The following is a 16,743-nucleotide window of genomic DNA, read 5'->3' as shown; positions in this document are numbered from 1 at the left end:
GAGGCAGTAGTATGTGTCAGCTGTAAAACAGGTTTGACAGTCTACACTTTGATACTGTGAGTTTTCAAAGCAACAGTAGGCAGCTAATAGAATTACAAAGAAACCGAATAGTTGGTGCTCAATGGCAGGTGAATGCAGGAATCAGGGACACTTTATTTGTCATTTCATTTCATTTACGCACATACAATTGTACATACAGAGAACATATAGTACGTTTACAATAATAGAACCACGGCGGAGTTATTGTTATACAATAGAAGCATGTCTCAAAGCCTGTACCTTAAAGCAACAATAATTTGTTTTATAATTGATCTGTGAAGTCACTAATTTGCAAAGCAAATAAGCTGCAGCTAGTTTGAAGCTACCGCCACTGTTTACAGTAACCATCTAATGTGATTGGCTGCTATGGGCAACACTAGTTTACAGATAACCTAATATGCACATGAGGATGATCCTATTATCCTGAATTCAAACCTTTTTCTCCATGGCCTACGTAAATACATGGCTAAGTGCACAAGGAAGTGCTTGTTTCTGTGTGACTATTTGGTTACAAGAGCTTAAGGATTTGTAGACCAAAAGTATACTGTATAGTTTCTCTTATCCTTTTAATATTAATCTTTAAAATCAGTAGATAACTTAAATAAAGAAATGCACACAGCCATTTTACGCCTGTTTAAAAACAATTTAATTTGAATACAACAAAGATTTCAGTCTTTCAGTGCTTCAGCATGGTGTAAGGACAATATAACTTTGTCTTCTGAATCTGATTGCTGTTTCTGAACTGTACATTACAAACACCTCAAAAATTTCCAGTTATTTTCCCCCTTTATTCTTTATTTTTTTATTAGTTTTTATTATATTTTATTGTTATTTTTTATTTGCCATCTTTTTTTAAACAATGTCTTTATTGATTTTTCATTGTACATATGTCAGCATTATTATGCAACAAATAACGCTGCAAATTTGAACTTTCACAAACGAACAAAACATGCCCCCACCCCCCCAATACTCACTTGTCCTCTCTCTATGACAAAATCAATCATACAATTCAATGATACCTCATAACAAAATAAAGATATACATAGATAAAAAAAATTACATCATTGCAACAAACTTCTGGAGTCTACCCTTTACCTTTGTATGCTACATTCTTTAAGTACCCTGTCCTAAGTTTTCCTGCCGTAAGAGCTCCCCTATATCTCCATTTTTTTTTTTATGAAATCAGTGAATGGTTTGCAGATTCCTTCGTAAACACCCATTTTATTTGTCAAGGACTTTGTTATTCTCTCTAATGACATACAGTCAATTGTTTTGTATGCAGTATAGCAAAATCAATAAATTTATATGTTTTTAATTCTCAAGTTGAGATATGTTGGATACATGTGTAACAATATCATCTTGGAGTTCAGTTGGATATTTACAGACAAAATTATCATGATTGTATTGATCACCTCCCTCCAGAATTTCTTAATTTTGTCACACTCCCAAATACAATGTATAAATGTTCCTTGAGCCTCGTTACATTTAAAATATGTGTCAGGTAAATTGCTGTTATATTTATTCAATTTGACAGGGTTTATATAAGTCTGGATCAACCAGTTATATTGAAGTAGCTTTAAATTAATGCTGGCTGTTCGTGTCTGAGCCTTCTCACAGGATATTTTCCAATCGTTATTTGAAATGTCCTCTTTTAAATCTACCCTCCATGCATCAAGTTTGGATACTGAGGTCTCATTAGAGCCAGATGCAAGCCAGTTGTATATTAATGAACTCAAGCCCTTACTGTTGCAGTTTTTGGTAATAATTTCTTCTAAGGATGAAAGCTCAGGGATGACCAATGACTGATTTTGCATAAAAGAAGTAAAACTCCTCAGTTGCAGGTAAACAAATGCCTTCTTGGGATGTTATTTGTTAATGAGATTTCCTCAAAAGACATTAGAACATTTTCTTTATAAAGGTTAGATATTTTGCTTAGCCCTTTCTTTGCCCATAGGTGAAATCCAGCATCCAACTTCCCTGGTTTAAATTAAACATTGCTCCAAATTGTACTGGGTTGTGATAAGGAGTTAGATATAGTCATATATTTCTTTACCGCATACCATACATTAACCATATTAAGCACTATAGGATGGGCAGTATGTGCTCTGAGGTGTTTTAGCTTGGCTGAATAAAAATATAAATTTAATACTGTCTGAATGGAGCACAACTCTATATCCATCTGTGATGGAGTATCTCCAGCAGGAAAATAGAACATTATGGTTCTCAACTGTGCTGCCAAGTAATACCAATGAAGATTTGGACACTTCAACCCCACTGTATTAAATTGAAGATATAAAAGAGACAGGCAAACTCTAGGAGACTTCTTTTTCCATATACATTTTGTAATGAGTGATGTGATTCTCACAAATATTCCCTCAGGTGGTGCCAAAGGGATATTTTGAAATAAATACAGTGGTGCTTGAAAGTTTGTGAACCCTTTAGAATTTTCTATATTTCTGCATAAATATCACCTAAAACATCATCAGATTTTCACACAAGTCCTAAAAGTAGACAAAGAGAACCCAATTAAACAAATGAGACAAAAATATTATACTTGGTCATTTATTTATTGAGGAAAATGGTCCAATATTACATATTTGTGAGTGGCAAACGTATGTGAACTTCTTGGATTAGCAGTTAATTTGAAGGTGAAATTAAGAGTCAGGTGTTTACAATCAATGGGATGACAATCAGGTGTGAGTGGGCGCCCTGTTTTATTGCAAGGAGAAAGCCACTGCTCTCAAAAAATAACATTGCTGCCTGTCTGCAGTTTGCTAAAGATCACGTGGACAAGCCAGAAGGCTATTGGAAAAATGTTTTGTGGACGGATGAGACCAAAATAGAACTTTTTGGTTTAAATGAGAAGCGTTACGTTATGCATTCCAGCACAAGAACCTTATCCCATCTGTGAAACATGTCTGTGTTAGTGTCATGGTTTGGGCATGTTTTGCTGCATCTGCGCCAGGACGGCTTGCCATCATTGATGGAACAATGAATTCTGATACCAGCAAATTCTTAAGGAAAATTTCAGGACATCTGTCCGTGAACTGAATCTCAAGAGAACGTGGGTCATGCAGCAAGACAACGACCCTAAGCACACAAGTTGTTCTACCAAAGAATGGTTAAAGAAGAATAAAGTTGATGTTTTGGAATGGCCAAGTCAAAGTCCTGACCTTAATCCAATCAAAATGTTGTGGAAGGACCTGAAGCAAGCAGTTCATGTGAGGAAACCCACAAACATCCCAGAGTTGAAGCTGTTTTGTACAGAGGAATGGGCTAAAATTCCTCCCAAGCTGACGTGCAGGACTAATCAACAGTTACCAGAAACATTTAGTTGCAGTTATTGCTGCACTTGAAGGTCACACGAGATACTGAAAGCAAAGGTTCACATACTTTTGCCACTCACAGATATTTAGTATTGGATCATTTCCTCAATAAATAAATGACCAAGTTTCATATTTTTGTCTCATTTGTTTAACTGGGTTCTCTTTATCTACTTTTTAGGACTTGTGTGAAAATCTGATGATGTTTTAGGTCATATTTATGCAGAAATATAGAGAATTATTAAGGGTTCACAAACTTTCAAGCACCACTGTATATGAGATTATGTAGTATGCTCATCTTTAATATGTTTATGATCCCTATCAGAGAAATAGGCAAGGGCATCCATCTTTCTATAGATTTACAAGCCGAGTCCAATATAAGTTCATAATTTATTGATACTATATTTTCTAATTGAGGTATTATTCTGATGTCCAAATAAGTAAAATTGGTTGAGAGCTTAAAGATAGACACATGTTGATCAGGACTTTGTCTCTCATTTTCGTTAAGCAACATAAGTGATGATTTTGAAGCATTTAATTTTCTCCAGATATGTTACTGAACAGGCCAATCAGATCTAACAGTGCAGGTGTAGAAGTGTCCAATTGTTTTAGGAACAAAATTACATTGTGCGCGAAGAGGGCTATTTTGTGATCTCTGTCATTAATTTTGATCCCCTGTATTGTTCCACTAGCTCTAATTGATATAGCTAATGGTTCTATAGCTAGCTATATAACTATTGAGCTATAGCTATAATATGTGTTCCGTAAACAGGAGTGGTGACAAAGATGAACCTTGAGGGCAGCCTCTTGTGATATTAAAGGGCTCAGATACCCCCTCATTTGTTAGTACCTCAGCCATAGGGTTCAGATGTAATAATTTAATCTAATTACGAAAAGTATCTCCAAATCCAAACCGAGCGATAACATCAAAAAGATAGACCCACTCAACCCTATTAAAGGCCTTCTTTGCATCAAGGGAGAGAAGAGTCATATCCCTTTCTCCCTTATGGTCATATATGATATTGAGAACACATCCTACATTATGAAACCCTTGTCTTCCCTTTATAAACCCATTTTGATCATTCCCCACAATATCTGATAGTACACCCTCTAAACTCTTTGCCAAGATTTTACTGAGGATTTTTGTATCCATATTTATTAGACTTATAGGACGAATATTCTCACATTTAGTGTTAGTTTTACCTGGTTTTGGAAGCAGGATAATCAAAGCCTCTCTCATTGAAGCAGATAGATAACCATTAATGTAAGCTTCTAAGTACATTTCATAAAGTGGAGTTATATCAGTTGATCTTTAAAATGTTTATATAAGTCAATTGGGAGGTCGTCCGGCCCTGCTGTTTTTCCAACCTTCAATGCACCTAATGGTTTCTGATATCTCAGCTATGCTTAGTCGTTTATCCAGTGTTTTCTTACTTTCCTCAGAAATGTTGGGAATGTTTAGTTTGTGTAGGAATTCAGTCTGGATATCCCCACTGATAGTGTACTCTGATCTGTAGAGGTTTTCACGGAAATTTTTAAATGCTGTATTCATTTCCAATGGATCAACTATGGTATTCCTGTTTGCATCTTCAATGTTAGTAATTGCCCTCTCAGTCTGTTGTTGCTTGATGTGCCATGCAAGGAGTCTACCAGGCTTTTCTCCTTGGTTGTAATCACTTTGTGTAAGCCTCGTTAAATTTGCAGCAGCCTTGTCAGATGTTAACTCATTGTATTGAGTTCTAGGTAGTAATAGCTGCTTGGCGATGTCATGTTCATTCTGTCCTTCCTGAAAGTTCTTATTCTCAAGCTTTTTGATTTTGGATTCCAAATGTCTAATTTTTTTCCTGTGTTTTTCTTGTCCTTCTGCTCGTGTAGCTTATAATTTGGCCTGTAATAAATGCCTTAGAGGCTTCCCACCTAGTTGTGGCAGAAGTATGGGACGTGTTAATCTCAAAATAAATATCAATTTGTTCTCCTAAAAGCTGTAGAAACTTTGAGTCCTGCATCCGTTTTATGTGAAATCTCCACTTAGGGGATTTATGTATAAACGTTGATTCCACATAGACCATGGATACAGCTGCATGGTCTGAGATGACTATGCTGCTGTAATGGCAGCCTTTGATATTAGAGAGAAGTTCTGCTGACACCAGAAAAGTAATCTATTCTAGAATATTTTTGTACTAGAGTCACAGGAAAATTATTTCTTTGATGGGTTCAGGTGTCTCCATATATCTATTAAATTCAGTTCTTTCATAAAGAAATGTAATGCTTTCCTAGATCTTATGTGAGTGTTATCCGCTCTGGAGGATCTGTCTTTACTTGGATCCAGGACACAGTTAAAGTCCTCAGCGATAATGTACTTGCCTGGCAATGATGAAATTCTCAAAAATAAATTGTTATAGAAATGAACATCATCCTTATTTGGTCCATATATATTAATTAAATCAAGCTGTGCAGAAAGAAGATGACCTTGTATGATTAAAAATCTACCCTTGGGATCTTCGGTTACCCCTTCAGTCTGCAATGGAATATACTTGTGTGTTAATATCATTACACCTCTAGAATTAGAATAGGAAGTTGAAAGAACCTGTCGTGGCCACCTTCATGTTATCTTGGCTGTCTCATCAGCGCTATAATAGGTGTGTTTCCTGTAAGAACAGTATCTTAGCTTTTAGCTGTTTTATCCTGTTCATAACCTGTGTTACTTTGGTAAGTTTATGGTGGCCTCTGCAGTTCTGTGAAATACATTCAACTAAGATATCCGTCAGTGTTTGTTGCATTTATCTTGTATATATGCTGGTATACCCCCCTTTTTTAATGAGTTCTTTTATGTTTCTAAAACTATAGTGAAAGGTAGGATGAAAAGGCATTGAAAACAATAAATAAAATGGGTACCATGTCATAGAGGGATTACCTCAGCCCAATCCCGAACACACCCGATTTGAATGCGGGCAACCCCTATTAAACATCTTCCTCTAATACTTCGAACAGGTCCACACCATAATGAGGAACCTTTCTTCTGCATGTTCTTTAAATGTCCTGCTCATGTTGCTTATTGATTTGAGCATAAGCCACATCTTGTCCACTAATAGTAATGAAGTGTGAATGAAGACTATCTAACTCTAACAGCTATTTTAACCTTTAACAGATGATTTACATTTTTGGTTTTGTAACATGGCCCAAACATAAAATCAAATATCAAGAAGTCTAGAATTGAGACATATGTCAATCTCAGGTCCTTTCAGTCAGAGTATAACAGAGAGTACACCATGTCACAACATTCATCATCATCATCATCATCATCATCATCATCATCATCATTTCTGTAACCTATGGAGGTCGTAGGAGCATAGCTGATGCCTCAACAAGTCTCTTCCACTGTTCCCTATTCATCACAGCTCTCCCTGCCTCCACTACACTCATCTGTAGCCATTCTCCGATGTTGTTTACCCAGGTTTTTCTCGGCCTGCCTCTCTTCCAAGTCCCTTCTGCCAGGCCTTGCAGGATGTTATGGTCACTATTAACGTTGGGTTGATAGTGACCATAACTTTGAAATAGGTTTTCTCCTACTAATCTCAAGGTGCCGGTTGTCACAGCTCCCTGATATGTTTTTCCACATCCGCCGGTGTGTCAAAGACAGTTCTGTGCTCTCTGTTGGTCAGCAGCAGCCTGGCGGGGAAGATGATTCGGTGTTGAAGGATTCCCCCGTCCCGCAGCTTTTCCTCATGCCGTCTTATTGCCTTTGCTGTTTGTAGACGTCTGCTGACAAATCCGGAGAAATGTTATAGAATTGCAATCTTTACATTTTCACCATGTCTGTCTTTCTCTCTTTATCGCTCTCTCTCGCTCTCTCTCTCTCTCTCTCTCTCTATCTCACATACTCACACACAAATCCAGTCAGACTGCCGATGGATGTGTGCACCAACTGCACACCCTGACACACACACACACACACACACGTGCACATAGCCGTGCACTGTCAGTGTCTCGATTTTTCTCTCACCCACCGGGGTTTGCTTCACCAGACTTCTGTATGTAACATGCTTAGCAGTGTGTTGACTTGTGTCATGGCAAATAAGGCTTTAATGCAGTATAATAGGATCATCTTTATGTGCATGTGTAATCTGTTGAACACTTATGCCCAGGGCAACCAATCAGAATGTATATCATGCAGATGAGATTTCGATAAGGTGCAACACCGAGCCCACTGCTGAAGGATACGGATGGAGGAAAAGAGGATAAATGCATGTTGTGTATGCACCAGCACACACACCCATCCACCAGCCTGGACTGACACCTTCACCAGCACATACACACATGCATTCATACAAAGTACACATGCACAAACATGCACTCACCCTCACACCGTTTTGCATGTGCTCTAATCATACACGTTGCATTCATGCAAGCAGACACGTTTAAACATGCAACCCCCACCCCCCCCACACACACACGCACACACACACACACACACACACACACACACGCAGGTGTAAACGGACATGCACACAAGCATGAAGTTAGGTGTGCAAACCCATGCTTATGTGCGCTAGCACACGACACAGTTGAGTAAAGTGGGCACAGACCAACATGGCCAGAAGCAGTGGTGCTGCCGCCCCGGGCTGCAAGAGGGTTTATCATGCAGATTGGTGACAGAGATTATGTAAAATGCGTGTTTGTGTTGTGTGGCGGGGGTATTTGTGTTTGGAAGATAGGAAATCACAAGCGTGCAAACTGCAGCCAGCCTACCCGTAGCATTTCCACCTCAATTTTGCGTCATACTCACACCCTTCTTTTGCTGCGGTAGTCGATAAGTGTTATCATATTAACGGTGTCTGACTCTGCTGCACGCTATGGGCTTCTCGATTGGGAGGACTCGGTTTGGGTCTGTGCTCCAAATTTTGCTTGTCTGAAACTTCCCTACTTGTATGGACAGCCACGTAACGATTCAGCGCCGGCCGGGCCCCAATGCAAGATATTCAAAGCGGGCCCCAGCCTGCCTGTCACAATCAGACACAACACAACACAACATAACACAACATGACGTCAGTAGTGAAAGGAAGAATTGAAAGCACGTAGCTTTAAAACCACCAGCAACAGAGAAAGGCACCGCACTATTGATGCCTAGATGAAATGATTACTCGGAGACCGCCGCGCTGTAGAAGAGGAGTCATAATAGCAAGGCAGAGATAGTGATAGACTAGCCTACTAGCCTACACAAAACACAAGTGTGTAGGTTGATGGGGGGGGGCATCTGGGTGGCTTGGTGGTCTATTCCGTTGCCTACCAACATGGGGATTGGCGCTTCGATTCCCCGTGTTACCTCCGGCTTGGTCGGGTGTCCCTACAGACACAATTGGCCGTGTCTGCAGGTGGGAAGCCGGATGTGGGCGTGTGTCCTGGTCGCTGCACTAGCGCCTCCTCTGGTCAGTTGCAGCACCTGTTCAGGGAGAGGTGGAACTGAGGGGAATAGCGTGATCTCCCACGCGCTACGTCCCCCTGGTGAAACTCCTCACTGTCAGGTGAAAAGAAGGATAAGCGGTTCAGATGATGGATGGATAATATTTTAGTTCTACTTGCATCATAGGTACACTCTTTGGGCTTTTTACTGTGTGAAGCCATCTTTTCTACTGCGTAGTACACAGTAGTACACAGTAGTACACATGTCCATAATTACACGTGGGCACATTTTGCACATTTTCGGACATACCGTATACCGTAGACTGGGTGCTCGAGATCTTTGATACAGTAGTGGTGAGATAAAGAGGGGTCTCTGCGTGTGGGCCCTAAACTTTTGCGGGCCCCAGTGCAACTGCATGGCCTGCATATGCAGTAGCCTGCGGCTGTGTACGGACCAGTCAGGGGTTACTGCGGAAGTGCAGCATGTTTCTTTCCAAGGTTTAAAGTAGACCGTTCTGTTTCTGCTGTGCTCTCTATCGTCTGTAGGCCACACTAGCTACTCACCCCACAGGCATCACATGTTGGTGTTTGTCCGTGTTTATGTGGGGTTATGACGAGATGGTTTCCCTTCATTTTGACTAACTACCTGAGGAATACTCTGTTGTGTGTCTCAAGTTCATGTGTGTTTGTGTGTAACCGTGTCCGTGTGTGGTATTATGTGTGTGTTCAAGCGCCATCAGTTTAGTATTCGAGGGTGATGCCATTAGTGTGCAGAATTTCTTCATGAGTGATCTGAAACAAATATCCACCAAAGCACTTTCCTCCCCGGCGGTTGGAGTACACCGTGTGGTTGGGAGTACACCGTGTGGTTGGAGTACACCGTGTGGTTGGAGTACACCGTGTGGTTGGAGTACACCGCGTGGTTGGAGTACACCGTGTGGTTGGGAGTACACCGTGTGGTTGGAGTACACCGTGTGGTTGGAGTACACCGTGTGGTTGGGAGTACACCGTGTGGTTGGAGTACACCGTGTGGTTGGGAGTACACTGTGTGGTTGGAGTACACCGTGTGGTTGGAGTACACCGCATGGTTGGAGTACACCGTGTGGTTGGAATACACCGTGTGGTTGGAGCACACCATGTGTGATTTAAAGCCACTTTGTAGCTCCAGTGACGGCTACCAAAGCTGCTCAGTCACCGTCATCGATTGGTTCTGTCCCACATCTTCAGAGACTATTTCAGGGCTATCATCATTCCTCCTCACCTCCTCCTCATCCTCCTTTTCTCCACAGAGGGTGTGGCAACAGAGAGCTATGGTAAATGTTGCATACGACCGGTGGGATTGTGTGTAGCAGCCTACTTCAGACTGATGAGATCACAGTTACAGTGGTGTAGAAACCATGTTCCTCAATATGGTGACTTTCATTGTGTGGTGTGGTGTGTTTTTGAGCCCCGAGGTAGTCCAACCTTGGGGGTCGTCCCGGGTCGTCCTCTGTGTGGAGTTTGCATGTTCTCCCCGTGTCTGCGTGGGTTTCCTCCGGGGGCTCCGGTTTCCTCCCACAGTCCAAAGACATGTAGGTCAGGTGAATCAGCCATACTAAATTGTCCCTAGGTGTGTGTGTGTGTGTGTGTGTGTGTGTGTGGGCTCTGTGATGGCCTGGCAGCCTGTCCGTGGTGTCTCCCCGCCTGCCACCCAATGACCACTGGGATAGGCTCCATTATCCTGCGATGGGATAAGCGGCTTGGATAATGGATGGATGGTATGATGTGTAATATTAACGCAAAGAAATTATATGGTTAATAACCAGTTTGGCCAGAAAAAATCCTTGTATAGAAAGAATGATCATTTGTAGGAGCAATGTTAAATTTAATTGGTGTCTATGATGATTTTTGTAGAAAGTGTCGATAGCAGTCGAATCCTAATACATTCTTCCTTTATTGTTGGTTTTTATTTATTTATTTATTTATTTATTTATTAGTATGGTTGATTTGGTGTGTGTGTGTGTGCATGTGTGTGTGCATGATGATGGCAAAGAAAGGAAATCCAGCATTGGACAGAGTAATGTTCCAGAGGAGCTGGCGCTGGACCAAGTAAATAGTTGTTAAAGAGGTTGAAGTTATTCCAGATCCTCTGGCCCCTTGCCTGAACCTCTGCAGCCTGGAGAGAACGTGTTTCCATGCATTTTTACCAGGGTGGAAAACACACAAACACACACACACACACACACACACACACACACACACACACACACACACACACACACACACACATACACACACACACAGTTTGGTTTCACTATCCTTGTGTGGACCCCTCATTGACTACATTCATTTCCTAGCCCCTAACCCTAACCTTAACCATACAAACTACATGCCTAACCCTAACCCTTACCCTAACCTTAACCTAACCCTAATTCTAACCGTAACCCTAAAACCAAGCCCTGATCCTAAAATAGACCCTTTTCCTTGTGCGGACCTCTGAAATGTCTACACAAGGTAGGTGCTGTTAGCTTTTGCTATCCTAATGAGGGCATTTGGTCCACACACACACACACACACACACACACACACAAACACACACACACACCTCATAGGCTTCCTTTCGGTCCCTGGGTTTATCCGGTCTCTATCACATATTTGGCGTGGCATGGGACTGTCCAGAAACATATACTGACGCACAACCACACACACAAACACACACTCTTACGTCACCCAGCTGTGCCAACCAAGAGTTTGGCAGAGGGTGGACGAGATGACCACTTCTCGTGTGTACGCCGAGCGCCAGACACGCTGATGATGTTATTCTTGGACGGAAACAGATACAAGTACATACAAACACACACACACACACACACACACACACACACACACACACACACACACACACAATTATAGTCATGGACAGCTGTTTCCTCAATTTCTTTCTTTCTCTGCACTCTATTTGTTCATTGTTATTTTTTGTGATGCCCCCACATCACACACACATCACACACACATACACAGACGCATGCACACACACGCACACACACACACACGCACACACATACACACACACACACACATGCACACACACACACATACACAGACACATGCACAAACACATACATACACACACACACACCGACACACACACACATACACACACACACACACACAAACACCTCTCTTCTTCCCCTCATCGTCCTCATCTTCCATGCCTGCCCACTTTCCATGTGCGGTGCTCACCATCTATATGGTCGGGTGTCACAGTTAAGTGATTGTTAATAGGTTTTAGGAAAGGTGTCCTGCTCTCCACCCATGTTTTTAACTGCTCTGACATCAGGCCATATCTCTCCCTGATGTGGAAAGAACAGGGCTGTTGGTGATTGTGGTGATAGAGGAGGGTAATTAACGGCAACACATAACTCGGGTCAAAGTAGAAATGTTGTGATGGCTTTTTATTACACCTTTGTTCTGGAGAAGTTACCATACAGTACACTTGCTCTGGTTTATTTTATTATTTTGGAGGGGGTGAATTTTCCCCCCTTTTTCTCCCCAATTGTACCCAACCAATTACCCCGCTCTTCCGAGCCATCCCGGTCGCTGCTCCACCCCCTCTGCCGATCCGAGGAGGGCTGCAGACTACCACATGCCTCCTCCCATACTTGTGGAGTCACCAGCCGCTTCTTTCACCTGACAGTGAGGAGTTTCACCAGGGGGACGTAGCACGTGGGAGGATCACGCTATTCCCCCCGGTTCCCCCTCCCCCCAAACAAGCGCCCCGACCGACCAGAGGAGGTGCTAGTGCAGCGACCAGGACAGACACCCACACCCGGCTTCCCACCCACAGACACGACCAGTTGTGTCTGTGGGGACGCCCGAGCAAGCCGGAGGTAACACGGGGATTTGAACCCGTGATCCCCATGTTGGTAGGCAACAGAATAGACCGCTACGCTACCCGGACGCCAGAACCCGCTCTGTTTTTACTCTACTTTTTACTTTGAGACAAAGTGATGTTTTATTTTGCACATCATTTCTTTTTCACTAATCTATATATATCTCTTCTCACGTTGCATAAAATACTTACGACTCACGAAAAAAAAATTATCAGATGCAGCTGACGTGTGTTGTTACTAGCTGGAAAGAGCGGTGTGGTGAAACAGATGGAGGCAGATGTTGCAGATGTTGCAGGTTTTTAGTTTTATCGATAATCAGTAGGCTCCCAAAAAACCCTTGCACACACACATATGTCAGTGTTAAAAGTAATCATCATATTTTAAACTCTCAAACTTTGGAAAGTCTCATCACAAACACAAGAGACACAAATGCACATCCTTTCAAACACACATAAACTAACAAACACACGTGTGGATGGACACACACACACACACACAAAGCAGAGGAAGCAGCTGTGTAGCTCTTGCTGGCGGTGTGCAACATGAAGGAATGACCTCCTCGACTGCCCGGCTCTCTGTGGCCAATACTGTCCACAGGCCTGCCTCACCTCCTCACATGGGTGTGTGTGTGTGTGTGTGTGTGTGTGTGTGTGTGTGTGTGTGTGTGTGTGTGTGTGTGTGTTGGAAGATTAGAGCCAGCGAACAGGATAGGTGGAGGGCAAGGGGGGCAAATAACTGGGCAGGATACCTGAGTTTGCATGGGCCTCCCTGCAGGCTCCTGGCCTTGAGCAAACAGAGCATTGTCAATAGCTTTGCCAAGCGAGTTTTTCACATCTCTTTATTCCACACACATACACACACACACACACACACACACACACACTGAAAGAACCATGTGATGTCAGTCAGTGAGCTAGCTTGCCGTCTTCACACGGGAATTAGAGGAATGTTATTTTGGAAGATGCCGCCTCAGTCTCCATCCCCGTGTAGTGCCGGGTTGGCTCCGTCGCGGATGCCTGACTTTTGTCAAGTTCAACGCCGGTCAGCGTTTACTCCGTGGCAGGGCGGTGTTATTGTGACGGGTGTAGAAAAACACGCACCCCGGAGACCCGGGGAGCGCAGGGGAAAACTAGACCTTGGCAGAGGGCGGAAACACACCGCGGGGGAGACTTGTTCAATTTAGCACCAGCAAGCTGACATAAGCTGCCCTGGGAACGTGTTGTCACCACCTGCCTGCGAGGGGTGTTTGTGACCCAGATTGTGAGGGGGGGGGGGGTAAAGCAGAAAAATAAATAAACAAACACGGATAAAAACTGAGATGTAAGATAAATCATGAATTAAGCAAAACCACTTGTTCATCCAAAAAGACGGGAGCAGTATGACAACAAACAAGCACACACAAAGAAATGCGGAGTAATGTCAGTGCAGCGTAGGGTAGATGTTGGAGTTAGACTACAGACCAGACACTTGGTAGGTTACAGTCCTAAACCGGTTTCACAGAGAGATGAGTAAATCGCATCCTTTTTTCTTCCACTGTTATTGATGTGGGGCGGCACGGTGGTTAGCACGGTCACCTCACAGCAAGAAGGTCCTGGGTTCGAGCCCTGGGGTAGTCCAACCTTGGGGTCGTCCCGGGTCGTCTTCTGTGTGGAGTTTGCCTGTCCTCCCGTGTCTGTGTGGGTTTCCTCTGGGTGCTCCGGTTTCCTCCCACAGTCCAAAGACATGTAGGTCAGGTGAATCGGCCGTACTACATTGTCCCTAGGTGTGTGTGTGTGTGTGTGTGTGTGTGGGTGGGCCCTGTGATGGACTGGTGGCCTGTACAGTGTGTCTCCCCACCTGCCGCCCAATGCTACATTGGTAGCATTGTACAATGTACAATGCTACCAATGTAGCAAATTCAGAGGGCAGCCGCGAGCCGCTGCAGCCGGGACGTGAACCCAGGTCACACGGCCCACAGGCGACTATGTTAACCAGTCCACTAAAGTGTCCAATCCGGTAGCCAGTTGGCTATTGAGTCTAGTCATCCATGGTCGTTACCGTACCCCACCCTCCTTCGTGAAGCACATCCCAGATTTTAGCATATCAGCTCCCTCATGCCTCTGGGCACACGAACTTCCAGTGGCCTCACGGCCTCCCATCCCACTTCTGACACCAAATGTAGTGAATTCAGGGGGCAGCTGGGACCCACCCCAGCCGGGACACAACCCCAGGTTTAGTAGGCTGCTGGGATAGGCTCCAGCATCCCCGTGACCCTGAGAACAGGATAAGCGGCTTGGCTAATGGATGGATGGATGTTATTGATGTACCCTTGAGCAAGACATTTAATCCTGGATGGATAACGGTTGCAAATATTTTCCACCTGAAACAAAACAGCCAACATTGTATGGGTCTGTTAAAAATAAATAAAAATAAAATACAAATCCAGCAGAAGCAAAACAAAGCTCGGATGTGTTGAATAAGTTGTGTTCCTGTATTTGGAAGATAAAGATCCTGGATGTGAACCTTCGGGTTTAATCGTGCGGCTTCTGAATGATGTTTATGGTGGTGTTTTTAAGATGCATCTGGCCAAGAAATCATTAACACCTCTTAATGTCAGTGATGATGATGATGGGCTCTCCACTCTTAAGATCTCTACAATTATACAGTCATCATATTTAATCTACTGACACATGCATGCACTTCTACACACGGTCACGCAGTCTCTCTCTCACACACACACACACACACACACACTTACAGTTTTCAACACTGTCCAATTAGCCCATCATCATCATCTTTAATCTGAGCCGTGGATGACCGTATGCATCTGTCTTTCTGCACAGCTAATGATGATGATGTTCGTGTGTGTATGTGTGAACTCGCGCTCCTGCCCGTGCGTGGCCGAGTGTAGTGCTGCGTCCCTCCATATGAAATGATGTGTCCAAGCTGCAGCTGAACAAGTCAGTCAACCGTTTGCGGTTCGGCAGCCGAATGGCGGCTGGCTCATTAGACTGTTGTGGCGAGCGCGGCTGTGCTTTAACGGGACGTCAGTAGCGCCCTCTCTTTGCATGTGACCTTCGCGTCTGGTGCTCTGTGTCCGTAGGACCGGTGTTGTTGTTAGCCATCTCTGACAGACCTGAAGCCTAGGAGCGCTAAGACAGTCATATAAAACGCTACATGCGTGTTTTATTGTTCCTCCCAACTGCTTCCGGAAAGCAGGCCTTCATTTAACGTGAAATGTAACTCTGGCTGGGGCAGCAGTTTTTATAACGACCTGCACATGTGAGCAGAAGGTCACTGAAGAGCTGGGCGGTAACTAATGAAAGTAACTAAAGAGGTGCAGGCGCTCACTTGGCAGGTTTTTTAGGTGCCCTTGAGCAAGGCATCAAACCACCCAGCAGCACAGAAACCCGATGGTCATCACTGTTGCCTCACAGCAAGAAGGTCCTGGGTTCGAACCCCAGGTCCTTTCTGTGTGGAGTTTGCATGTTCTCCCCATGTCTGTGTGGGTTTCCTCCGGGTGCTCCGGTTTCCTCCCACCATCAAAAAGACATGCATGTTAGGGTTAATACTCCTGCCTGTGCCCCTGAGCAAGGCATTGGAAAGAAGAGAGGAGTTGGTCCCTGGGTGCTGTACGGCGGCTACCCACTGCTTCCAGTGTGTGTTGGGATGAGTTAAATGCAGAGGATGACTTGCCCCACGGGTATTAATAAAAGTACATCTCAGTCATCTCAGGTGATTAACATTAAGACTGTCCTGAAACACTGTCCATTCTGGCCACGAGTATGAGTCCCAGGATAACATAGCAGCCTGATAGGTATTTAGTTTATAGTATTCAGCCATGCCTTAGGTCATTACAGAAATAATGTCCTCCTAGGCATCCGGGTGGTGTGGCAGTCTATTCCGTTGCCTAACCAACTGGTTCGAATCACTGGTTCAAATCCCCGTGTTACCTCCGGCTTGGTCGGGTGTCCCTACAGACACAATTGGCCGTGTCTGTGGATGGGAAGCCGGATGTGGGTATGTGTCCTGGTCGCTGCACTAGCGCCTCCTCTGGTCGGTCGGCACACCTGTTCGGGGTAGGGGGAACTGGGGGGAATAGCGTGATCCTCCCACGCGGTACTTCCCCC

At 43.8% G+C, this 16,743-nt stretch overlaps 1 protein-coding gene across 1 annotated transcript in view; it reads left to right on the top strand.

The window, feature by feature from the left end:
* The window catches only part of cdkal1 (CDK5 regulatory subunit associated protein 1-like 1), a 505,260-nt gene that overhangs the window by 245,189 nt on the left and 243,328 nt on the right, over positions 1-16,743 (top strand). The gene's annotated exons all lie outside the window — the stretch shown is intronic.

The sequence above is a fragment of the Lampris incognitus genome, chromosome 9, assembly GCF_029633865.1.
Source record: "Lampris incognitus isolate fLamInc1 chromosome 9, fLamInc1.hap2, whole genome shotgun sequence".
In the NCBI taxonomy this organism is placed as follows: Eukaryota; Metazoa; Chordata; class Actinopteri; order Lampriformes; family Lampridae; genus Lampris; species Lampris incognitus.
The sequence above is the reverse complement of the archived record's forward strand: the minus strand, read 5'-3'. Positions and strand labels throughout refer to the sequence as shown.